Raw genomic sequence first — 26,788 nt, forward strand, 5'->3', positions numbered from 1 at the left:
AAAGGAGGCGGAGCAAAGTGTCTGTGCAGGAGAGGAGAGTCGAACAGAGAGAGCTGCTTTTTCATGAAACGGGAGTAAAGTAGTGAACTTACAGGAACATATACCACTACCAACGTTTGGATCGATGTCTGCATCGATCTGCACACCCTTGTCTCCTGGATCGTAGCTGAGATCAGCGTGAACCACGTGGGTCTCTGCTCCCTCATCTGTTTCCTGTGTTTGGAAAGAATTCCAGCTTCATCACGGAGTTTCTCTCGGTTTGTGGGCTCATCTAAAGGTAAGCACCGAGCTAACTTTAATGTGGGTTCAGTTTATGTTGAGTTTAGCTCTGTTGAGAATAATAGATTGCTTGGGATACACTGGAGTTAAACAGACTGTAGAGTTTGTGATTGCTTGCAACATTATGAAATGGCGGTTGCCAGGGGGTAAGAATACATATAGAAAAATAGTCTTGGAGTATGAACAAAAGGATGGGCTGCAGGCAGGGCTCTAGAGTGCGACCAAATTGGTCGCTAATGCGACCAAATTTTTCAATGGTGCGACTAAAAAAAATCTTTGGTCGCACTACAACAACAAAAAAAATCTCCGCAACTCTCCGTGTGGTCAACAACAGACACACGTTATGCCCCTATCGTGGACTAAACCAATCAGAGATAGTCAGGGGCGGGACCTCTCTGATTGGTCGTGGTCCAGTTGAAAGTGCAGGTGGAGAGAGGGAGGTGAGTAGTTTGAATAAAGCGATATCGAATCATTAAATCCTGAATTGACTTTTAAATATAACTTTGTTTTGCCAGAAACGCCAGATTCTCAGATTAAACTATTTCAACATCCACCAAACATTAAATGAGAGCAGGTACACGGATTCCACACAAAGACGTAAACACACACCCGACGCATCATCAATCAGTTTTGTCTCTTCGATCAAAGGAGCTTGCAAAGAAAAGCGTCTGGACTCCTATAAGTTGCTTGAAGACGTCTCACCTCTCATCCGAGAAGCTTCTTCAGTTCTTTGTCTTTCTCGCCTTTCTCACCTGACACGGCAGACGGACTGTCGGAGCTCAGTGATTCTGCTGCGTCGGGTCAGCTCTGTGTTTACGTCTCCAACCAAAATTGACCGAGGCAGCAGCAAAAGAAGCAGCAAACTAACTTCACATTTGATAAATGTCATCATGAATTCCCTCTGACATTTGCTGTTTTGCTTCCACCACGATAAAAATCACACTTCATGCACAGCTCTCTCTCTCTGTCAAGGGCATAGATTTGGCATGGACGGAAGGGACATGTCCCCACCAATATCCAGCGATTATTGAATTGTCCCCACCAATAATTTGATCTCTTTGAGTAAAGAAAAACAAACCTGATAGAAAAAAAAAAAAAAAGATCTGTCATTGTCTCATTCACCCAGCGGTGCAGAAAAAGTTAAATTATGCTCTCTACTGGAGTGTAACAGGTATTACAATTAAATAACATGAGATATGCATTAAATTATTGTCTTGACAACTTTGGACCAGTATCAGAAAGTTCCAGGTAAGACCAGAGATGGGCAGTAACGCGTTACAATTAGCGTCCATCGTGCATGGGAAGAAAACTTCTTTTTACAGTGAAAAAAACCCCTAAACTTCCAAGCAAGCACCGAGTGCGCAACGACGTAATGGGAAATTCACAGAGAAACTCGCGGATTCTTCAACTGACCGCAGCACACCTGCACCAGGGTAAACCGCCGCCTACCGCAGTCCTGCTTTACAGGTGAAAATAGAGTAACAGGACCGCTGAGTTTTTGACTTTATTTATTTTCTGCTGTGTTTTACGTGCATCTATTTGAAAGAGTGAGTGTAAACACAAAAAACATTTTATTTTATGTGCTGGAATGTGCAGAAAATAGGTTTAAATGTTAAACTAATTTATTCAAGTCATATAATTAAATCTTTGCTTGATGCATGAAGTTAAAAGATTAAAACTGATAAAACAAGTTAAAAAAAAGAGACTTTTCCATTTGATTACATTTTGTATGAAGGATTATGTAGAAAAAGTAGAATTGGACTGAAAGATCTATCGCTTTATCACCTCTTCAGGTTGTAAATCGTGTTTTTAAAAAGTAACTAAGTAATTAATTACTTTTGAAAATAAGTAATCAGTAAAGTAACGGGATTACTTTTTGGGGGAAGTAATCAGTAATTAGTTACTGATTACTTTTTTCAAGTAACTTGACCAACACTGGGTAAAACTATGGAGCCTTGAAAGGATCAGCAGAGAAGGAACCACTCAATGATAGATAAGATGTGATTTGAATAGAAACTGTATTGAAAGTTGTAAAGTTTACAAACCCTGCCTGTCTAAAGCCGGCATCCTACAGTGCACAAACGCACATTAAAGGGCTTAAAAATAAAATCAAAACCAACATCCTCTTCAAGGAAATTCTCCAAAGAGTTTCAATTAAAGAGCTTCTGCTCCTGTTGCTCAGTGCACTTCTCTTTGGAAAGAGAAATTAGAGTTCCTTGTGTGTGTGTGTGTGTGTGTGTGTGTGTTTCTGTCCATTGGTTCTAACGCTACCCGGGTAGATGTTTAAAGTGTTAGTCTTATCTGTGTCAAGAAATGTAGTAATAGTCCTGAGGTTCGCGGAAGATGGATCCCACGGCTGGCCACACCGCACCCGGGTCCGTCAACAGTCACTCTCTTGGGATTGGCTCGCCACTTAACCCACAGGGTTCAGATCTCGAATGATCCTGTCCTGGTCAAAAACCAATCTATGCACACAGTTCAGAGTGCATACATTACTATTTTATCTATGCTTCTTCCATCACTCATCTTTTAGCCAAGTATTGCTCAAGTATAACAAATTATTTTAGTTATACAGCGTCTCAACCATCATGAAATAACTTGAGTTACATCACACAAGGTCTTAGTGCAACAGAAGATATACCTTATATTTACCATTTTTAAGAATAAATAAACTTGTAAGACTCTCCCATATTTATCCTTTTAACAGCTCGCTTTTAACTGTTCTTCTTTTTAAGATATTTCAACTTGAATTATTTCTCAGAAAAATATATCAACTTCTTTAAACATTAATATGTTCAACAGAGTAATGAGATCCCTCACATTTTATAATCACATTTTATGAACTTTTTGCATCTTTATCAAATGAGTTAACTTTTAAGTCAACAAAACTAAAAGCTGTGCATTTAAGCACTACATGACGATATTACTGCTTCTCCAACATTTTGGAAAGCTAACTAAATCAACTGAATCACAGTAATGTTAGAACACACAGAAATACACAGAAATCACTAAGCAGTAGCTTAATACTAGCGGTTAGCTGGGCACATTTTAATATATTCTTTAGCACTTAAAATTAAACATCTGTACATCAGTGATGTTACAGTACTTTAAACATAAATATCACAACTCAGATTGGTTGTTTTTAAACAGGAAATATATTAACAGCAGTCAACTACATGTCTTCATGGCGCTTACATTCATGTAGCATCCCTTAGTGGTGAGATAGCTCGCCCGGCTGACGCAGCTTCCCACGACCGTATTTCACAGATTTCAGATCCTAATAAATAGCCATCTGTTAACAGCTAGTATGTGAAGATAAATTGCGAATTTAACTTTTATTTCAGCTTTTCTTACCAGGATCTTCCAGCTAATTTGGCAGTTGCCTCTTGAGTAATGGCTTCCACAATAGGAAATGTTGACTAACAGAAAGTCATCTCAAGGCATACTCGCCTCCTAGCGGCGGGGAGGGAAAATTACACCTCCAACCTTATGCAGCAGCACAACCCACAAATCTGATGTGGGTTACAGGAGTCCTACCTCATGTGACAAATATGGCCAATGCGATTGGCTGTGCCTTTCAGGGAGCTCTGTTTAGTTTTAGCAGCGGCAAGCCTGCGCTGCGAGGACCTGCAAAAAGGACAGGACGGCAGCAACAAGGAAGAACCTGGATATACACTCAACAAAAATATAAACGCAACACCTTTGTTACTGCTCCCATTCCCCATGGGATGGACGTAGAGACCTAAAATTCATTCCAGATACACAATATAACCATCCCTCCCAAACAGTGGTCACAAATCAGTCCAAATGTGTGGTAGTGGGCACATCTGCTATATTGAGATAATCCATCCCACCTCACAGGTGTGCCACATCAGGATGCTGATCTGACATCATGAGTAGTGCACACCTCAGACTGCCCACAACAAAAGGCCACCCTGGAATGTGCAGTTTTGTCTCACAGCAAAATGCCACAGATGCCACAAGCAATGAGGGAGTGTGCAATTGGCATGCTGACAGCAGGAATGTCAATCAGATCTGTCGCCCGTGCATTGAATGTTCATTTCTCAACCATAAGCCGTCTCCACAGGCGTTTCAGAGAATATGGCAGCACATCCAACCGGCCTCACAACCGCAGACCTCGTGTAACCACACCAGCCCAGGACCTCCACATCCAGCAGGTTCACCTCCAAGATCGTCTGAGACCAGCCACCCAGACAGCTGCTGGAACAATTGGTTTGCACAACCAAACAATTTCTGCACAAACTGTCAGAAACCGTCTCAGGGACGCTCAACTGCATGCCCGTCGTCCTCATCGGGGTCTTGACCTGACTCCAGCTCGTCGCCGTAACAGACTTGTGTGGGCAAATGCTCACATTCGATGGCGTCTGGCACGTTGGAGAGGTGTGCGCTTCACGGATGAATCATGGTTCATTGTTCAGGGCAGATGGCAGCTGAGAATGTCCCAGTTCTTGCATGGCCAGCATACTCACCGGACATGTCACCCATTGAGCATGTTCGGGATGTGCTTGACCGGCGTATACGACAGCGTGTACCAGTTCCCACGAATATCCAACAACCTCGCACAGCCATTGAAGTGGAGTGGACCAACATTCCACAGGCCACAATTGACAATCTGATAGACTCCATGCGATGATGTGTTGCACTGCATGAGGCAAATGGTGGTCACACCAGATACTGACCGGTTCTGGGTCCCCAGACCCCCAATAGCTCAAAAAACTGCACATTCCAGGGTGGCCTTTTGTTGTGGGCAGTCTGAGGTACACCTGTGCACTACTCATGATGTCAGATCAGTATCCTGATGTGGCACACCTGTGAGGTGGGATGGATTATCTCAATATAGCAGATGTGCCCACTACCACACATTTGGACTGATTTGTGACCACTGTTTGGGAGGGATGGTTATATTGTGTATCTGGAATGAATTTTAGGTCTCTACGTCCATCCCATGGGGAATGGGAGCAGTAACAAAGGTGTTGCGTTTATATTTTTGTTGAGTGTAAGAAAGTATTTTTCAAAGAAACCTGTAAGTCACTTAAAGCCAAGTTCACTCATAAAATGTGTCTGTCATAATAACTTTACAGGCTATGTTAGGCTTTGGCCAGCATCAGTCTAAAATTGTATGTAACCACGAATAACGTGTTTTGGAAACTAACTGCACAACAGGCAGCACTATTAGTTCTCTCAGTCTCAGAGCAGCATTTCTAATTTTGATTGAAACTGTCAGAGAAAACGGCAGCTTCGAGCAAGCCAGGATATTAGTTTACTTAGGCTGTTAAAATTGTATGTCTAACGTTAAAATGTTGGTGACACAATAATTTCATCCTATGGCACTGACATATTCATACGGTTAATTTTTGAGACAAATATCTTGAGGTAGTCATGATTTTGCAACTATTCCACCTTGTAGTGCAGTTTGCACAAATTGTTTTAAAAATGCACTCACCCTGCAAACATTACTGATGAGTCACGATCTGCACAAATTGACAGAAACACTGAAGCAGCTACCCGTTTTATTCTTATTGTCATGTATGTCCTAATTGTCAGGTAACAGTGCAGCTCTGCCATGCTGTAGCTCGGACAGAGGTGAAGAGGCCAGGTCACGGGTGACTGACTGATGATTTGGTGCTATAGATTAACTAGTATTTATCATCATAACAATTGTTAGGCTGCTGATGTAAATTGATTCATTAGTGTATATTTGACAAATAATCTGAATTGACAGGTCTCACTTTTTATATGGCACGAATCAATGTGTTATTTTATCAGGTGGCACGGCGGGGGAAAAGTCACTCGGGTCAGAACATGGGGTGCCACCATCATCCCCTGCCCCGGCGTCTGCCGGAGCGAGCGGTCGGTACGGTGAGAGCCTGTCCCGGTGCAACACCACCATGCGCCCTGGGCCCGGCATGCGGATACGGTACACCACGTCTGTTAGCTGCTCCACGACCTCCGCCGGCCCTTGCCAGTGACTGCAGAGTTTGGGGGACACTCCTCTCTTGCGAACCAGGCAATACACCCAAACCTTGTCGCCAGGCATGAAAACCCCCCCTCGGCACTTGGTGTCGTAGGCTCTTTTCTGGCCTGGGCCTGGCGGGTGTAGTCATGAACCATCTGCAGCCGCTCCCTCAGCCTCCTGTAGTAGTCCATCTCTGGCCCACCATCAATCTCCAGCTCGGGGGGGGGGCGAACACCAGATCCACAGGCGTCCGGAGCTCCCGTCCAAACATCAGAGCGGCAGGTGTGCACTGGCTGGACTCCTGCACCGCAATCCGATACGACCAAAGGACCAGGGGCAGATGTCGGTTACAATCTCGCTGGTGAGAATGGCGAGCTGGGTGGCCAGCGTGCGGTTGAAGCGCTCAACCAAGCCATCGCTTTGTGGGTGGAGCGGTGTGGTTCTCGTCTTCTCCACCGCCAGTTGCCAGCAGATCTCCCCGAAGACCTTCAATTCGAAGTTACGCCCCTGGTCACTGTGGAGCTCAGCTGGGACCCCAAAACGGGTGAACATCTCCTCCACCATCTTCTCGGCCGTCGTCGTTGAGCTCTGGTCCGGCACCGCGTAGGCCTCTGGTCACTTCGTGAAATAGTCCATAGCTACCAACACATACCGGTTCCCTGACTCGGTGACGGGGAAAGGCCCTAGGACTTCCACTCCCACTCTTTCCATTGGGGCCCCCACCAGGTACTGCTGAAGGGGGCAGTGGAGCGTTGAGTTGGGCCCTTCTGTGCCGTGCAGGTGTCACAGCAGTGCACATGAAGTTCCACATCCCATTGACAGCCAGGCCAGTAGAACCGTCCCCTGAGGCTGCGGAGAGTTTTGGCGTTCCCATAGTGTCCTGCCCCCACCGAGCCGTGGACCAGCTCAAGCACCTGCGACCGCAGCGACCGAGGCACCAACAGCTGCAGGACATCTCTGCCCTGACCGGGGGCCCGCCATCTCCGGTACAGGACGCTGTCGTGCGTCTCCAGATTGTTGTGCTGGGAGTAGTAGGCCTTCACCTCGGGCTCCTGTCCCGACACCCCTGTCCAGGCGGGGCATTGCGCCGCCTCGAGCCAGGCCCCCACCTGAACCAACGTCGCGTCGGCCTCCTGCTCCCGCTTCAGCTGCTGCGTTGTCAATGGGAGCCACCCCCCTCCGCCGGCTGTGGCCTGAGCAGTAGCCACCCCCAGCACCTCCTGGGCCCGCTCCTCCTGTCGCAGGCAGTAGCGGCACTCCACAGCTACGCAGGGCCGTCTGGAGAGGGCATCAGTGTTGCCATGCTGTCGACCTGCCCGATGCTGGATCTCGAAGTCATAGCCCTGAAGGACCTCCAGCCAGCAGGCCACCTGCCCTTCTGGGTGTTTGAAGTTCAGGAGCCAAGTCAGAGATGCATGGTCAGTGCGCAGGAGGAACCGGCAGCCGTGCAGATATGGCTGGAAGTGCTGCACCGCTAGCACTACGGCCAGCAGCTCCCACCGGGTCACGCCGTAGTTCCTCTTGGCTCGCCCCAAGGCACGACTGAAGTACGCCACCACCCGTTCTCCAGCCTCGTCCTGCTGGGAAAGGACCACCCTGACTCCTACACTGCTAGCGTCAGTGTCCACAATGAAAGGTTGCCGGGTGTCGGGGTAGGCCAGGACTGGGGCTCTGGTGAGGGCCTCCTTCAGCTGTGCAAAAGCCGCAGCACAGGCCTCCTCCCAGCCAAACAGCTGTCCCTTGTCAGTCAGACGGTGGAGGGGGTTGGCCATCGTCGCGAACCCCTTGATGAACCGACGTTAGTAGGAGGATATGCCCAGGAAGCTCCGCAGTTCTTTGACGTTCGAGGGAGTCGGCCAGTCCCGGACCGCAGCCACTTTTGCGGGGCCAGTGGCAACACCTCGAGCGCTGATCACATGGCCCAAGAACGTGGTCTCTCTCGCCAACAACCGGCATTTCGCGGGGTTGAGCTGCAGCCCAGCTCGTCGGATGGCACTCAAGACCTCGCTCAGGTGAGACAATCCAATGTCCAATGGTGAATGCAGTCTTAGGCCTTGCGTCGGGGGCTAGCTCCACCTGCCAGTAACCGCTGCGTAGGTCGAGGGAGCTGAACCAACTGGAGCCGGTAACATAATCTAGGGCCTCGTCGATCCGCAGCAGCGGGTACGAGTCCTTCTTGGTGACTGCATTGAGACGGCGAAAGTCCACGCAGAACCTCGGGCTGCCATCCTTCTTACCCACCAGAACCACGGGTGCCGCCCATGGGCTATTGGATGGCTTGATCACCCCAGCCGCAGCCATCTCACGGATCTTCTCTTCTGCTACCTGCCGTTTTGAGAGGGGCAGCCGGTGTGGGCGCAGACGGATGGGCTGAGCAGAGCCGGTGTCGATGGTGTGCTGGACCAGACTCGTCTGCCTACAGACTTTGTCACTGGTGGCAAAGATGTCCACATTCTTGTCCAGGAGGCACCTCAACCGCTGGCGCTGGTCAACGTTGAGGCCTACGCTGCTGCGCTGCCAAAGGTCATCAACAGCCTCGATGGTCTCGGTCGAAGGAGGTTTGTCAGGCTGAGAGGCTGAGGCGAGTGGAGATGACCCACAGCCACCGGCATCCGAAATCTGCTGAGCGGCAGCTGCCCGACGCCTGTCTCGTCTGGTCCCCGCTCCCTGCTTTTGGCCGCGTTGGAGAGCAAAAGTCTCTGCGCCAAGAGTGATAGCCAGCTTCGCGGTGTCGACGCAGGCCCCCCAGCGGCTCAGCAGATCCAGGCCAATGATGCACTGGTCTTGAATGTTGGCGAGCCAGAAGTCGTGCACCAGCTCTAGATCCTTCACTCGGATCCGCAACGGTTTCTTCCCCCGCATAACAGTTTTCTCCCCCGTCACTGTCATCAGCTGGGTGTCTGTGGGCAACCAACCCTTCACCAGTGGCCCGGATGTTTCAGGGAGCACGCCAGGTCGTATCAGGGAAATGGTAGACCCCGTGTCCACCAGGGCCTGGCATAGCTGGTCCTCAACACAGCAGCTCAGGTAGAGTCCCTTGAGGTGCCACCACTGTGCATCGTCCTTGGAGGGGAACAGGAAGCTGGACCGGTGGTCCCCTCGCTACACCGCTCCCTCCTCATTTCCCTGAGGCTGCATAGTTCTGGTCTTCGGGGCTGGTGCTGGGCAGTCACGCGCCACGTGGCCAGACTCATTGCACCGGTAGCAGCGGTCGGTCGGTCGACGAGGACGCCTCCGGGGCACCGAGGGTTGCAGCTGGGACTTCTCGGCGACACCCCCCCCCTCCCCGTCGCAGTCTGCGGCTCTGATTTGGGGGTAGTTTGGTGGGGCGGCGCCTGCTGGTTAGGTCGCGAGGTGAGCTTCGGCTCGGCCCTTTCAGCCTCAAGGAGCGCCTCACGGAGGGTCTGAGGCATGGCCAGGCGGACGTGTTGGCGTAGTCGCTCTGGGAAAAGTCCTTGCAGAAAAGCATGCAGGCTAAGCTCCTCACAGGCTGCCGCTGGAAACTCCGGGTAGCCACGACGAGCATACAGCAACACGTCTGCTGCAAAGGTGCCCAGGCTCTCCCCCGATCGACGGCTCCGGTTGGTTAGCTGCTCTCTGCTCTGATCAGTGGAGTGCCGCTGCCCGAATCGCCTTTCGAGTGCACGTTGAGGGCCTGGAGCTCATGCTGCTCTGCCGGGGCTAGGTCAAGGAGTATCTGCAGTGCATCTCCCTCTAATGCTAGCACTAGGTGTGTAGCAGTCTCCTCTTCACTCCAGCCACTATGTCTGGCAGCCAGCCGCACTTGTGAGAGGTAGGGCTCTAGCGGGGTTAGCCCGTTGTATTTCGGTACCTTAACTGGTGTGGTAGGCATGACTGCTCGCGGTTGGGGGCTCGGCGTGTAGGTCGACAGGTCGCGGTGCGCTCGCGCCATCGGGACCCGTCGGGGGACTGACATGGCCATTATATTAATCCTCCCACTGAGGGAAAGGGATAATAAGTTCTAGCAGGTGATGTCCTTTTTCAGACTCTTCAACATTGGCAGGTAGTTTATTTTATAAAGATCTTTGTAACAGCCGGAGATCCAGATTTCGAGGAATTTAAACTTTTTATTATTTATTTTGAATGGTATTAGATTAAATGGGATATTTTTTGCAGCTGCATTGATTGGGATGAATTCACTTTTCTGACGATTTATTTTGTAGGCAGACATTGAACCGAATCTTTGTAGAGTGCTTAGTAGTTTCGAGGTGTTTAGGGTGGGGTCAGTTATAAAAGGCAATATATCGTCTGCGTAAAGAGAAACTTTGTATTCTTGGCCTCCTTTAACGACTCCTGTGATACTGGTTCTTGCCGTATGGCATTGTTAATGCTGTATGAAACAGAAATGAAGGAGAAAATGTTTTTGTTCATCTGTTTTTATATAAGCTTTGTTTGATTTGTTGAGTATCTGAGGCTGAGACCACGGGACTGTAAAAACATGATTGCCAGGCTTCATTTCTGTACTGAACAGTCATTTTAAGATTAGCTAGTAAATAACCATTAGCTAATGTTTTTCATGAGACTAAAGTCATCTCACTTTGGTAATGTAAATATAATATGGGAAATATTAAAGTTATTTTTATATTAATCATTATTAGTTATTACAGCAGTGAACTTGAACTTTGTCAAATACTGAGCTTCAGTAAAGATTCAAGTTGCATTTATTTATATTTCCTATCACCTTAAATCGTCACTCAAAGACAATTATCTTTGACAGTGTATATATAGATGTATTATATATAAGATACAAATATTGTTATTTCATTTTGTTGGCATTACTAAATTAGTCTCAATTCTTATACATATGTGTAACAAGAAAATGTCAGAGCTGTGATAACTGTTTCTGATAGAATGAAGAGTAGACTGATATATTAAATATTCCTTTATTGGGTGAGAAAATCAGACCATGTCATAACTGCTTTAAGTCATACAGAATAGATATCAGAGCCTTAAACAGGCTGACTTCTGCTAAATGGGTCAAACTGGGCAAAAAGTATACAAACACATAACATCATTATAGAATATGATGTAACACTATAGATCAACTTACCTCAGAATATATAAAGCATATAAACAATTACAGCAATGCGATGCAACAAACGCAGCAGTACTACTAATCCACAATATTCAAAGCTTCATATAACTGAAACAAACATGGGCACTTATTTTCAGGTCCATTCTGCTGCTGATACATACTTTAGGTTTCTGAATATTCTAAACATCACACACACTCCTTTGTGCCTTTTGCTTTGCCCTGTCCAGATGTTTACCATAAAGGACAGTGACTATATTAGAACTTATAGGTAAATGAATACCACAAACATAAACTAACTTCAATGTTAGTGCTTTCAAAGTCTGGGGTAAAACCCAGATGTGGCCATGTAGAGCCAACATATATCAAACACTTCTGAGCTAAATTTTTACAACAGACTGATAGATCTTTCCTCTATATCTATGCAGTGTACTGTACTCTTTACTATTGTAGGGCAATAGACCCATTTAAACAGTGTAAACCCTCTCAAAGGAATTTACAATCATCTTTACTTTGCCCACATCAGTGATTGGGGAAACCAAAACAATCACATTAAACACTGGAAGAACTACCTCATTCTTTAGGTGCTTCAGGCATATTTGAGGCCAATCAAAAATCCCTCAATGAAATGTGACGAACCCAAAATCTTACCTATACCTCCTCCCTCACAGAGAGAATTATTATGACCTTGTTTTCTGCTTGATCGTCACCTAAGGATTTACATCCCTGATAAGGAGGAGTCCCACTGTGTGTTCAATGTCTCCCATTACAATGGCCTCACTGTGTTAACATTCCACATGCATGCAAACTGGTGACAGGAGTGCTCTTACTATAGTAAAGTGAGAAAGTGATATTACTTTAACTAATGTGATATGATTAAATATGTGATTAATACATGAGAAGAAAAATCTGCCTCCACAACACCTACAGGCCAGTGGACACTCTTTCACTGATGAGGATGTACACATCCTGGACAGGGAGGAACGCCGGTTTGCGTGTGGAGTCGAGGAGGCCATCTACATGAGAAGGGAAAGACCATCTCTGAATCGAGCAGGGGGCCTAAGGGGACATCTTTCGCCATCTTACAATGCTGTGATTGCAGCCATTCTCCAACTCTCTGTGAATGGTACTCATGGCCATTGATCAGTGGTCATGAGAATTTACATAATTATGATGAAGGAACTGACCTACCAGCCCATTGTTCCTTCAGTGGTTCTAGTTACTGTTTACAAGATTGGGGAAACCTGCAGTCAGCTGAGACTGAAGAAGTCACTTGGATGAGTGACGAAACGTTTCTCCCACTGAAAACACTACATCCTGATGAACAGAATCAACTTTTCGAGATTTACTTACCTGGATGATTGAGCATGCATCAAGAAGAATTTCGAATGGATTACCTTGCTGAATCCTTTTAGATAAGGGACTTAGGACTTACTATCTAATCGTGTCCCACATAGGTGATGTTCTCCAGTGCCCATTGTAATGCGGAGAAGCTCACTTTACGATTGTTGTATAGTTAGTTCCAATCATGCAAAAATAAAAAATGTAATCCGATCCATTAAATATCACGAAAGCACCTCACAAAACTTGCAACACGCCGTAACTCACCTCAGAACGTTAGCACGTCGAGCAGTATGCATCACGTGATAGAGCAGCTGTGGCATGCGGGACCTGTCCTGGTCTGGATAGCCTGTGGAGCTTCGCTAGCAACCCGGCATTTCATCTCCGACAAAGTTATCCCAGAGAGAAGTAAAGCAAGTGTGTAAGTCCATCTCTGAATGTTTGTAAAGCATTCCCACGTTAAGCTTAACAAGCGACTGCCTCTCGCTCTCCGGCTGCTACTTCAATCGTGAAACTGATCAATGATCAGCTGATCGGCTTTTCTGTCGCGAGTCCGTCTCTCTTGTTTGTTTTTGGCCCACTTTGCACCAGAAAGAGGAAACCAGCGGCTGAACAACAGCAGCATGTTTAAGCTTGATAAGCTGTTGTTAGAATTTATTTAATATTACTTTCTACACCAGGATCTTTTTCTACGTAGCTGACGGCTGGTAACTGTGCAGGGGCGGATCTAGCAAAGTCTAGCCAGGGGGTCCGATAGGGCATGAACAGGGAAAAGGGGGCACAAAGACATACTTTTCTTTCTTATTCTCATTTAAAATGTCGAGCTTTTAATAAATAATTATCTGACACCCAAAGTTTTAATTTGATGTAAAAGGAATAGAAGTCAATTACTGTATATAGTGACTATTAAGTCTAATATGTATACCCTAGTAAGCTATAGTACTTTTTACTTTGGGAAGGTACCATCTGTGCAGTCTGCAATTTTGTTGAAGAAAGATGTTGAATCTATTTAATATTTCTTGAAAAAGAATTGATTTCTGTGCATTTTTTTTCACACTGCATCAAATTAAGGTTGATTACGTCGATTAAGCATCATGAGGTGGCACGTGAGGGGTGGTTCCCTATTTTTTATTTATTTATTTTTGTTGTTGCTGGGAGTTGGAACCCTATTAGTTAGGTTGCTTAATATTTACGCTAAGTACTCTTTAAAATACCAGAATAGGGAGGATGGTGTAGGTTTAAGTTTATTAGATTGATCAGTATTGCTGAACTATGAAATATTTTTTTTGTATACAGGTATAACAGAATAGCTTTAGTGTAGTTGTTGTTTTAAACTTGAGTATGAACTTGCAGACTTGCAAAATGCAGCAAGATATTTTAAAAAACAGTTTTGTTGATTAAAAAACACTATATCGGATTCATATCGGTATCGGCAGATATCCAAATTTATGGTATCGGTATCGGACATAAAAAAGTGGTATCGTGCCATCTCTAATAAGTTTATTCCCATGTAACCAGGTGTATGTCATGGTAAAGCATCCCTCACACATTTGAATTTGAATGTATTTATTTAAAAGGCACAGTGCAGTTTGACATAGTCCAAGTACAAAACATGAAACTGATGTAACGGACATAAGTTTATAGCTATTGCAAATTTTCAACAATTGTCACTTGTTGGGCTTACAATCAAAATAAATACATTTTACCATAAAACATACATTTTCATAAAGCCAAAATACATCGTAAATACAACTACAATTAATAGACAATAAATAAAAATAATAACATTAGTTAAAATGAAAACATCTCTGATTTCCCTTTAACCAAACTTTAACCTTCAATGGAAAGGATCTGATGTCTGTAATCAATTTGATTTTGGTTGGAAGTGGGTTACACAGATTACAAGCCTTTATGGAAAATGCCGACTGACCAAATTTAGATCTGCGATATGATATCTTGCAGTTTCCGTTCACCATGCTTCTAGTAATACAATTACTATCTTGTCTCTGGATGTATCTATTAAGACACTCTGGGGCCATCCTATATATACCTTTAAAGACTAATTTAAGAAAACACAAATGATTAAAACTCTTAAAACTAAGTAAATTATATTTCTCTAAAATGTGACAATGATGCCAGGGCTGCACGATTTTGCATAATATGAGAATCACGATTTTTTTGCTTAGAATTGAGATCACGATTCTCTCATGATTTTCTTTTCCAATATAAATATTTATTGCACTTATTAACTGCACATCAACTTTGTAACAGTTGAGACTGAACATAAAAACAATGTCTCAATTGTCTACTCTTACTTACAAAACCTTAAAATACTTTTAAGAATAACATTTTGAACAGTATTCTTTCCGTGTGTAAGCTGATGAGAGAGGTACGTATTAGGTATTTTTCTTAAAATGTAAACCACAACTATTACCAAAATATAACACTTAGTTTGGCTGGACCATAAGTCTGTCATTGCCGTGAAATGTTGTACTGCTTGTAATTCGATCTCCACACTTGCCCGACACTGCGTGTATAGAGCAGGTAGTGCAACATTTGAAAAATAGTTGCAGGACGGAACTGTGTAGTGTTTGGGTGTTGATCATTTTCCTAAATCCCTCGTTTTGCACAGTGTTGATGGGAGCCATATCTTTAGCCAGGTGATAACTGATTCATTGCGGGTCATAGAGGAGATTTGTTTAAGAACCTGGCTTCTGAAGCTTGCTTCTGTATCACGTGGTATAAGGCTCTGCCCTTGTCATTTGTTTTTTTTTTTGTTGGTTTTTTTTGCCTGTCCCATTTGGTTCTTTAGAATTGTTCTTGAGAATTTAGAATTGCTGTCAGAATTGTTGTCTGAAGACCAACAAGGATACCCAATGGATTTATTTTGCCAAATGGATCATCGTGGCATTGCCGTATTGGTCCATTTGATCGACCTTTGTTTTTATTATTTATTTTATTTTATTTTCAGTTGTTACAGACGGGACAGACATGAGTGAGGGATAGGAAAGGGAGAAAGAAAGAGGAAGGAAAAGAAAAACAGAAGGGGAGAGGGACAGTGAGAAAGGGGAAAAAATAATAATAAAATCTCCTGGATCACCTGTTGAGAGAGAAAGAATAGAAAACAAGCAAAAAAAACCCCAAATCAACATACTAAACACAACACCATCGCATTAATCTAGCTAAGTGTAAACAGCAGTAAATACTAAATATTCAATGTTGTTGTGCAGCACGCAGGTCAGACAGCGCACAATGTGCTTTAAAGTAGCAGCCAAGAAAGGTGTAATTTAAGTCTACGAACAGTGAACACCCGTGTGCACACCTGTGTGGATCAGCGCGCTTGTATTCAAATGGTTTCCACATGTAATGGTCTGCAAGAGGATGTAAAGACCCATAGCCCTGTCCCCCAGGGCATGAAGCAGGCATGGAGGAGATCCAGGCCCCAGACATCCACAGGCCCCAGAGTGTGAGAGCCCAAGGAGGACCACCGGAGGGACATCCGTGCCACCCTCATGGGAAGGGCTGAGGATCCCCAGATGAGGCGTCACCCAGTAGCCACCGAGCAGAAGCTAGAGGGGGCAGCACCGGCGTGCCCGCCAGCTCTGCCGGCAGCCAGGTATGCCAGAGTGAACCAAGCTGCAGGCCCAGAGGCCGGAGGCCTGAGAGTCCCCTGCACCCCTGAGGAGGCCTGACCGAGCAACAGGCACCAGGCCCCGCCAAGTAGCCACCGGGAGTGAGCTGGTACATACCTGAGCGCCCAGCCCTGGACACCAAGAAGCACCAATGCACCGACCCCTGAGGGCATCGGTCACGGCAGGGAGTGTGGTGAGGGGAGATAGGCCTTGGAGGGCCTGGGAGTTCCCAGAGAGGTGGAGTCTAAGACCCGACCTGACATATTGACATATAGACACAGACAAACAGGCACACACAGACACAAACATGCATTCCCACCCTCATGCACACATATACAAACACTCAGCACTCACCCAATGTCAGGATTGACATAAATGGACATGTACACATAATCCCACTCCCCAAACATACTCTATACCCCGGGTCCAGGTACCCTCGCCCCCAGAGGGGGAAACAGAACCCAGACCCAAGAGATGTTACCCTTCCCCCCAGGGTGGAGGCAAGCAGACCGTCCCAGGCTCCGCAGCAGCAGGGAGGCCAATCGGACCTTCTATATCCCACGATTCATTGTGGGTCATAGAGGAGATTTGTTTGAGAACCTGGCTTCTGAAGCTTGCTTCTGTATCACGTGGTATAAGGCTCTTCCTTTGTCATTTGTTGAGCAGGAAGAGTGAGCGTTTGTTTTCATTCAGATTATGTCCCGGATCAAAATGCGGTACAATCGTCATCTTTTTTTTACCTTTTTTCTTTTTTTTCTTAAATCGTTGTCATTTGGATATGAGATCACACATAAGTATGAATTGAGATTGCCATTTTCTAGCATTTAATTGTGCAGCCCTAAATGATGCCATCGAACAGATTTGACATACCACACAGACGTTCAAAATGAAACAGGAGACATGAGACGCAGACATGACAATACAAACTTGATAACATAAGACACGCAGCATGAAACACAAAGGGTGAGGGAAACTTAAATACAGGGGAAGAAAATAAAAGAGAAATCTATACTCAACAAAAATATAAACGCAACACCTTTGTTACTGCTCCCATTCCCCATGGGATGGACGTAGAGACCTAAAATTCATTCCAGATACACAATATAACCATCCCTCCCAAACAGTGGTCACAAATCAGTCCAAATGTGTGGTAGTGGGCACATCTGCTATATTGAGATAATCCATCCCACCTCACAGGTGTGTCACATCAGGATGCTGATCTGACATCATGAGTAGTGCACAGGTGTACCTCAGACTGCCCACAACAAAAGGCCACCCTGGAATGTGCAGTTTTTTGCGCTATTGGGGGTCTGGGGACCCAGAACCGGTCAGTATCTGGTGTGACCACCATTTGCCTCATGCAGTGCAACACATCGTCTTCGCATGGAGTTTATCAGATTGTCAATTGTGGCCTGTGGAATGTTGGTCCACTCCACTTCAATGGTTGTGCGAGGTTGTTGGATATTCGTGGGAACTGGTACACGCTGTCGTATACGCCGGTCAAGCACATCCCGAACATGCTCAATGGGTGACATGTCCGGTGAGTATGCTGGCCATCCAAGAACTGGGACATTCTCAGCTGCCATCTGCCCTGAACAATGTGAACCATGATTCATCCGTGAAGCGCACACCTCTCCAACGTGCCAGACGCCATCGAATGTGAGCATTTGCCCACACAAGTCTGTTACGGCGACGAGCTGGAGTCAGGTCAAGACCCAGATGAGGACGACGGGCATGCAGTTGAGCGTCCCTGAGACGGTTTCTGACAGTTTGTGCAGAAATTGTTTGGTTGTGCAAACCAATTGTTCCAGCAGCTGTCTGGGTGGCTGGTCTCAGACGATCTTGGAGGTGAACCTGCTGGATGTGGAGGTCCTGGGCTGGTGTGGTTACACGAGGTCTGCGGTTGTGAGGCCGGTTGGATGTGCTGCCATATTCTCTGAAACGCCTGTGGAGACGGCTTATGGTTGAGAAATGAACATTCAATGCACGGGCGACAGATCTGGTTGACATTCCTGCTGTCAGCATGCCAATTGCACGCTCCCTCATTGCTTGTGGCATCTGTGGCATTTTGCTGTGAGACAAAACTGCACATTCCAGGGTGGCCTTTTGTTGTGGGCAGTCTGAGGCACACCTGTGCACTACTCATGATGTCAGATCAGCATCCTGATGTGGCACACCTGTGAGGTGGGATGGATTATCTCAATATAGCAGATGTGCCCACTACCACACATTTGGACTGATTTGTGACCACTGTTTGGGAGTGATGGTTATATTGTGTATCTGGAATGAATTTTAGGTCTCTACGTCCATCCCATGGGGAATGGGAGCAGTAACAAAGGTGTTGCGTTTATATTTTTGTTGAGTGTAATAACCAAATGAACTTCACTGACCTAAAGAACTTAAACATAAACCATTGTAATTTAGCGCCCAGCTATCTTTCTGAACTACTCCATTCATACAATCCCAACACAGCACTTAGATCATCAATCACAGGCTCCTAGCACAACCTAGGACTCGAATGAAGTCGAGAGGTGACCGGGCCTTTGCATCCGTGGCACCTAGACTCTGGAATAACCTCCCCGTTCATATTCATACTGCCGAGTCTATCCAGTCTTTTAAATCACGTCTTAAAACTTATTTTTTTACTTTGGCTTTTGATTCTGTTTAGTTGGCTGGTCTAGCTTGTTGTGTTGTTACCTATTGTTTGTTGTCCTCTTCTATTGTTTGTTTTAACTGTCTCGTGCTTTTACTGACTGTGAAGCACTATGGTCAACACTGTTGTTTTAATATGTGCAATATAAATAAATTTTGATTTGATTTGATAAACATCAAAAATGAACTAGAACTAAAAACAATGGCTCAAAAGACCCAGGAACGTGACAAATGCATAAATAACTGAGCTGCTAAAGTAGGTATATACAGGGAGTGCAGAATTATTAGGCAAATGAGTATTTTGTCCACATCATCCTCTTCATGCATGTTGTCTTACTCCAAGCTGTATAGGCTCGAAAGCCTACTACCAATTAAGCATATTAGGTGATGTGCATCTCTGTAATGAGAAGGGGTGTGGTCTAATGACATCAACACTCTATATCAGGTGTGCATAATTATTAGGCAACTACCTTTCCTTTGGCAAAATGGGTCAAAAGAAGGACTTGACAGGCTCAGAAAAGTCAAAAATAGTGAGATATCTTGCAGAGGGATTCAGCAGTCTCAAAATTGCAAAGCTTCTGAAGCGTGATCATCGAACAATCAAGCGTTTCATTCAAAATAGTCAACAGGGTCGCAAGAAGCGTGTGGAAAAACCAAGGCGCAAAATAACTGCCCATGAACTGAGAAAAGTCAAGCGTGCAGCTGCCAAGATGCCACTTGCCACCAGTTTGGCCATATTTCAGAGCTGCAACATCACTGGAGTGCCCAAAAGCACAAGGTGTGCAATACTCAGAGACATGGCCAAGGTAAGAAAGGCTGAAAGACGACCACCACTGAACAAGTAACACAAGCTAGGGCTGCTCAATTAATCGAATTTTAATCACGATTACGATCTGGAATTTCAACGATCATTAAAAATGACTGAGCCGATTATTAGCCCCTCCCTCATTTATCCGCGACACCTTAAAGGCCGGTCCGTGAAAATATTGTCGGGCATAAACCGTCCGTGGCGCAAAAAAGGTTGGAGACCGCTGATTAAGAGGACCCGAGGGAAGCTCGGAAAGCTAAGCAGAAGTTATTTGGAGAGGAGAGTGACTGCTGTTGGTTGAAAAGAGAGGTAAAAAAAACTTCAGTGGTGTTGCACACTATTTTATATTATTTTTTAAAGTCATTGTTAACCCTTTAAAGCCGGTCAGAGCAGCACGCTCCGTGTTGTGTAACTATTTTTAAATCCCTGTAGAACCGGAACCGTGTAAGCTAGCGCAATAATTTGTTTTGCATATGAAACCGGAGGAGTTGTACTTACATCTGATGCCATCAGCTTGTCCTCGGTCACGGTTTCCTTCCACATATAGCTTTGCAAAAACTGCATAAAAAGCGCTTGCAGGAACAAAAACATAATACTCCAGAAACAGGCTTTGCCGATCCATCAGCTGTTCGTAACACTTCCCACAGTGAAATGATGCACCTGCTGTTTTCTTTGCAAATTTGCATCATAGGATTGTTTTTTTGTTTTTCCTGCAGTATATAAAAACTGTATCTCCAAAATAAAACTATGAAGACACTCAAAATAAATTTCCTGTTGTTGTAAACTATTTTTTGCAACTTTATTGTATTTAAAGTTTTGAGGGATAAACCTCTTAAATTTCTCCAAGTAGAAATATATGTAAACAAAACAAAAGCGATTTTCAATATTTTTTGTAGTTTATTGCACTTTTTTGCAATTTATGTAATTACTATGGACTTAATGCATACATATTATTAAAATATGGGCTATAACAGTTGTATTGATGTATAGCAACTTGAAATGCTCCCACAAATGGCACTACAGCATGTAAAAAAAAAAAAAAAGCTCTGGTGGACTTGGTTCTATAGTACCCGTTGCCTACTGGTGGTGGTCAGAGGGCCCGGTGGCGCCAGTGTCAGGCAGCCTCGCCTCTGTCAGTGCGCCCCAGGGTGGCTGTGGCTACAATGTAGCTTGCCATCACCAGTGTGTGAATGTGTGTGTGTGTGAATGGGTGGATGACTGGATATGTAAAGCGCTTTGGGGTCCTTAGGGACTAGTAAAGCGCTATATAAATACAGGCCATTTACCATTTACCATTTAGGTCTTAAAGGGTTAAATAAATATCGTCAAATAATCGTGATCTCAATTTCAGTGAAAATAATCGTGATTATCATTTTTGCCATAATCGAGCAGCCCTAACACAAGCTGAAACGTCAAGACTGGGCCAAGAAATATCTCAAGACTGATTTTTCTAAGGTTTTATGGACTGATGAAATGAGAGTGAGTCTTGATGGGCCAGATGGATGGGCCCGTGGCTGGATTGGTAAAGGGCAGAGAGATCCAGTCCGACTCAGACGCCAGCAAGGTGGAGGTGGAGTACTGGTTTGGGCTGGTATCATCAAAGATGAGCTTGTGGGGCCTTTTCGGGTTGAGAATGGTGTCAAGCTCAACTCCCAGTCCTACTGCCAGTTTCTGGAAGACACCTTCTTCAAGCAGTGGTACAGGAAGAAGTCTGCATCCTTCAAGAAAAAACATGATTTTCATGCAGGACAATGCTCCATCACACGCGTCCAAGTACTCCACAGCGTGGCTGGCAAGAAAGGGCATAAAAGAAGAAAAACTAATGACATGGCCACCTTGTTCACCTGATCTGAACCCCATTGAGAACCTGTGGTCCATCATCAAATGTGAGATTTACAAGGAGGGAAAACAGTACACCTCTCTGAACAGTGTCTGGGAGGCTGTGGTTGCTGCTGCACGCAATGTTGATGGTGAACAGATCAAAACACTGACAGAATCCATGGATGGCAGGCTTTTGAGTGTCCTTGCAAAGAAAGGTGGCTATATTGGTCGCTGATTTGTTTTTGTTTTGTTTTTGAATGTCAGAAATTTATATTTGTGAATGTGGAGATATTATATTGGTTTCACTGGTAAAAATAAATAATTGAAATGGGTATATATTTGTTTTTTGTTAAGTTGCCTAATAATTATGCACAGTAATAGTCACCTGCACACACAGATATCCCCCTAAAATAGCTAAAACTGAAAACAAACTAAAACCTACTTCCAAAAACATTCAGCTTTGATATTAATGAGTTTTTTGGGTTCATTGAGAACATGGTTGTTGTTCAATAATAAAATTATTCCTCAAAAATACAACTTGCCTAATAATTCTGCACTCCCTGTAGTTCTGACTTAACACAAAACAATTCAGATTCGCCTTGACCGTCTTAGCAATCTTCTTTACATGCTTGTCCAATTTAAGACGTAAATCAAAAATTATTTCTAAAAACTCAAAATATTTGGCCTTCTTCGTTCCTTACCTGGATTTTAAACTCATCATTTATCTGATCATCAGGAACAAGAAACTAAGAATCTGTTAGTCTCACTCATTTAAACCCTCTGCTGCATTCTGTTCACCCCTGCTATCATTCAATCATCTTTCCTAATATAATATTAGTCCACTAGTTCATATATCATGGTGGCACGGTGGTTAGCACTGTTGCCGCACAGCAAGAAGGTCCTGAGTTCAATTCCAACATCAGGCCGGGGTCTTTCTGTGTGGAGTTTGCATGTTCTCCCCGTGTTTGCGTGGGTTCCCTCCGGGTACTCCGGCTTCCTCCCACCGTCCAAAGACATGCAGTTTGTGGGGACAGGTTAATTGGAAAATCCAAATTGTCACTAGGTGTGAATGTGCGAATGAATGTGAGTGCGAATGGTTGTCTGTCCCTTTGTGTTGGCCCTGCGACAGACTGGCGACCTGTCCAGGGTGTACCCCGCCTCTCGCCCTATGACAGCTGGGATAGGCTCCAGTGCCCCCCGCGACCCTGAAAAGGATAAGCGGCAGCAAATGGATGGATGGATGGATGGATAGTTCATATATCGCTTCTCATCTTAGTAAGTGAACCGAACAAGATGATAAAATCAGAAACACAGGTTTAAAATACCATCTGGTATTCATGAGCTTCATTGCATGTGTGTGTATGTGTTAGTGGGATTAAAATATTCTGTGCTTATGTATGTCGTTTTAATTACTTTCCCCTTTTTCTGAAACAAATCTGTTTACTACACCTTCTTGTTTCAGAAACATCTAAAGAAGAAAGTCTCTATTGTAGTCAGGCACAGCTAAATTCTGCTTGTGAGTTAACCTAGCCAACCACACTGTGTGTGATTGTAAATGTACCCTCTCATGATGTGTGCCACTTCATCTATGTCCTCTATTTGTACCACCATATGGAGAACCACAATAGCCACACACACATCGAAATACAGAATTCTTAGATGCTTAGATGATAAATTGTAGAATAAATTCTCCATTTGTAAAATAAATTTAGAATTCCACATTAACAAAGTGAGTTTCAAAATGTTTTGAAATTACCATCCTAGGGGAGCTAGGATGGTAATGAGGTGCTTGAAATGTTGTAGGTGGCTGAGTTTATACTGCTACCAATGAGACTGATCGGGACTCCGTCTTTGTGGATCTATGGAAGTCCATATATACAGGGTGTAGCATCCCCTGGGTAAAGGTGGTGATATGCAGGGGGTCAGGGGTTTTTCCCTTTCAAGTTCTTGTAGGCAACTGATGACTTTCTTTTTGTAGTTGCTTCTGGGGTTTCACCTTGAAGCTTCAAAGGTATTGTTGTCACTGAGGAGTTTAGTCATGTTTATTTGCTCTGCTTCTTTTTGTCAGGGATAAAATACAAATATATACTTTTTGTGTCCCAGCTGAGTAACAGGAGGAGAAGAGTCTGGTGGTGCAGCAGAGGAACAATTTCAGCCATTTGGACTCAGCTCAGCCACTACAGAGGAAACAATGACTTCAACACAAAAGGTGAGAAAAACATCACAATTACACTGTTATTGAAACTGTGTGCACAGCTGGTCTGTTTTTAAAAACCTGTTAACAGCAGATTTATCTTTTCCATCCTGGGCTCCTCCATATATACAGGGAGTGCAGAATTATTAGGCAAATGAGTATTTTGTCCACATCAACCTCTTCATGCATGTTGTCTTACTCCAAGCTGTACAGGCTCGAAAGCCTACTACCAATTAAGCATATTAGTTGATGTGCATCTCTGTAATGAGAAGGGGTGTGGTCTAATGACATCAACACCCTATATCAGGTGTGCATAGTTATTAGGCAACGTCCTTTCCTTTGGCAAAATGGGTCAAAAGAAGGACTTGACAGGCTCAGAAAAGTCAAAAATAGTGAGATATCTTGCAGAGGGATTCAGCAGTCTCAAAATTGCAAAGCTTCTGAAGCGTGATCATCGAACAATCAAGCGTTTCATTCAAAATAGTCAACAGGGTCGCAAGAAGCGTGTGGAAAAACCAAGGCGCAAAATAACTGCCCATGAACTGAGAAAAGTCAAGCGTGCAGCTGCCAAGATGCCACTTGCCACCAGTTTGGCCATATTTCAGAGCTGCAACATCACTGGAGTGCCCAAAAGCACAAGGTGTGCAATACTCAGAGACATGGCCAAGGTAAGAAAGGCTGAAAGACGACCACCACTGAACAAGTCACAATACAAAAATACAACTTTTCTAAAAATTCTGCACTCCCTGTACAGAATCTACTGCTGTTAACAGCAGCTTTATTTTTTCCATCCTGGACTCCTCAATATATACAGAATCTACATTCACAACCAAAGACCACAGAAGTTACAAGAAAATACAAAGATCATATTTTCTCTACACACATTGAAACAACAATATCATCACTTTAATTTTTTCTGAAGTAAAAGAGTTTCTCTGCTGATTGATATTTTTTCAATAATGTCATTTTCATTACAACTCTCATTGTAGCACATCATTGTAATGTGATACTATTACCAGAAGGCGGTGGAAACACACCAACAATGTGTTTGTTGACATGTTTGATTCCACCAATGGAGGGAGTTACAGTTTGTTCCACGACTGCATTTCACTCACTGCCTGTGTTTGTATCTCTGTCACTGCAGGACCAACATGGAGCGAGAAGTCAGCGCTCTCAGGAGGCCGACAAACCTCACAGAAGAAAAGGAGAGAAAACCTACAGCTGTGATGAGTGTGGGAAGGATTTTACCCTGGCTGGAAGCCTAAAAACACACCAAGTCATCCACAGTGGAGTTAAAGCATACAGCTGTGAGTTGTGTGGAAAGTCTTTTACCCAGGCTGGAGTCTTAAAAAGACACCAAATCATTCACAGTGGAGTTAAAATTTACACCTGTGACTTGTGTGGAAAGTCTTTTACCCATGCTCAAAGCCTAAAAACACACCAACTCATTCACAGTGGAGTTAAACCTTACAGCTGTGATGAGTGTGGAAAGTCTTTTACCCAGGCTGGAGTCTTAAAAAGACACCAACTCATCCACAGTGGAGTTAAACCTTACAGCTGTGATGAGTGTGGAAAGTCTTTTACCCAGGCTGGAAACTTAAAAACTCACCAACTCATCCACAGTGGAGTTAAAGCGTACAGATGTAACTTGTGTGGAAAGTCTTTTACCCTGGCTGGGGACTTAAAAACACACAAACTCTTTCACAGTGGAGTTAAACCTTACAGCTGTGAGTTGTGTGGAAAGTCTTTTACCCAGGCTGGAACCTTAAAAACACACAAACTCATCCACAGTGGAGTTAAATCTTACAGCTGTGAGTTGTGTGGAAAATCTTTTACCCAGGCTGGAAGCTTAAAAACACACCAAGTCATCCACGGTGGAGTTAAAGCGTACAACTGTCACTTGTGTGGAAAGTCTTTTAAATATCCTCATCAGCTGAAAAAACACCAACAGATCCACACCAGAAAGTAACTCTACAAGTGCAGTTACTGTGAGGATGTATTTACCTTTTTATCCTGTATTTTTAACCTGATTGTTTGGAATAAATATGATCAGTAAACTTATGGAGTTATACTGAATGAACTGTTTGGAAAAATGAAGACTCATCACTGTGGTGGTGGGAAAGAGTTTCTCTGTGATCTGTGTGGAGACAAAATGAACTACTGCAAAGAATGTGGGAGAGGCTTCCACACACCAAGTACATTAAAAATACATGAACTGTTCCACAGTGGGGTCAAAAAGCACATCTGTGACCAGTGTGGGTCATCCTTCACCACTGGACATGAGCTCAATGAAAAAGCATAAGGGATTCCACACAGGAGAGACACCATACAAGTGCAGACACTGTGACAAAAGCTTCTCACAATCAGGTCATCATAACAAACATGAACGTACACACATGGAAGTGAACTTCAGCTGTGACCAGTGTGACAAGAGCTTCAGGAATCTCAGTTCATACTCCGAACACAAACGATCCCACGCTGTAAATAAACTGTTTCACTGTTACCTGTTAAGTCTAATTGTTGAATGTTGCCATTGTGTTTCTTAAATTTGTACAGTCTTAGTTTAAGCAGTAGGATCAAAGCCATCTCTTTGATCCTGACCACCTCTCCAGCCACTCTGTGCCGGGGAGGTTTTATTGTAGATACATCCTATCTGAAAGATCTGTTTCTTTTGATGAAAGCTTCCTGGGGTTTATGACCCTTTGGTCAGCAGGAGGACACACACACACACACACTCTCTCACACACACACACACACACACACACACTCACATTCTCACATAACACACACACACACACACACACACACACACACACACACACACATTCTCACATAACACACACACACTCAGTGTATACATTTACATACAGTGCCTTGTCTTTGTAACCAAAGGGGGGTTGCAAGGGGAGGTGTTTTGTAAACTATTGTTTGAAGTTTGTCAATAAAAGGCAGCGAGAGGAGGCCACCATTTGGGGTTCATTGTCATGCTGGACACAGATGAGGGCTTCCCTTGCGCAAGAAATCGATCGAA

The 26,788-nt window shown here is 44.4% G+C and overlaps 1 long non-coding RNA gene across 1 annotated transcript; it reads left to right on the plus strand.

Annotated features, from left to right (window-relative positions):
- LOC309696524 lies at positions 1-26,788 on the plus strand. Its single transcript, XR_014273526.1, has 3 exons — positions 1-277; positions 23,667-23,772; positions 24,902-26,788. It is a non-coding gene; the product is annotated as an uncharacterized lncRNA (long non-coding RNA).

The sequence above is a fragment of the Aulonocara stuartgranti genome, assembly GCF_965226115.1.
Source record: "Aulonocara stuartgranti genome assembly, chromosome: 3".
In the NCBI taxonomy this organism is placed as follows: domain Eukaryota; kingdom Metazoa; phylum Chordata; class Actinopteri; order Cichliformes; family Cichlidae; genus Aulonocara; species Aulonocara stuartgranti.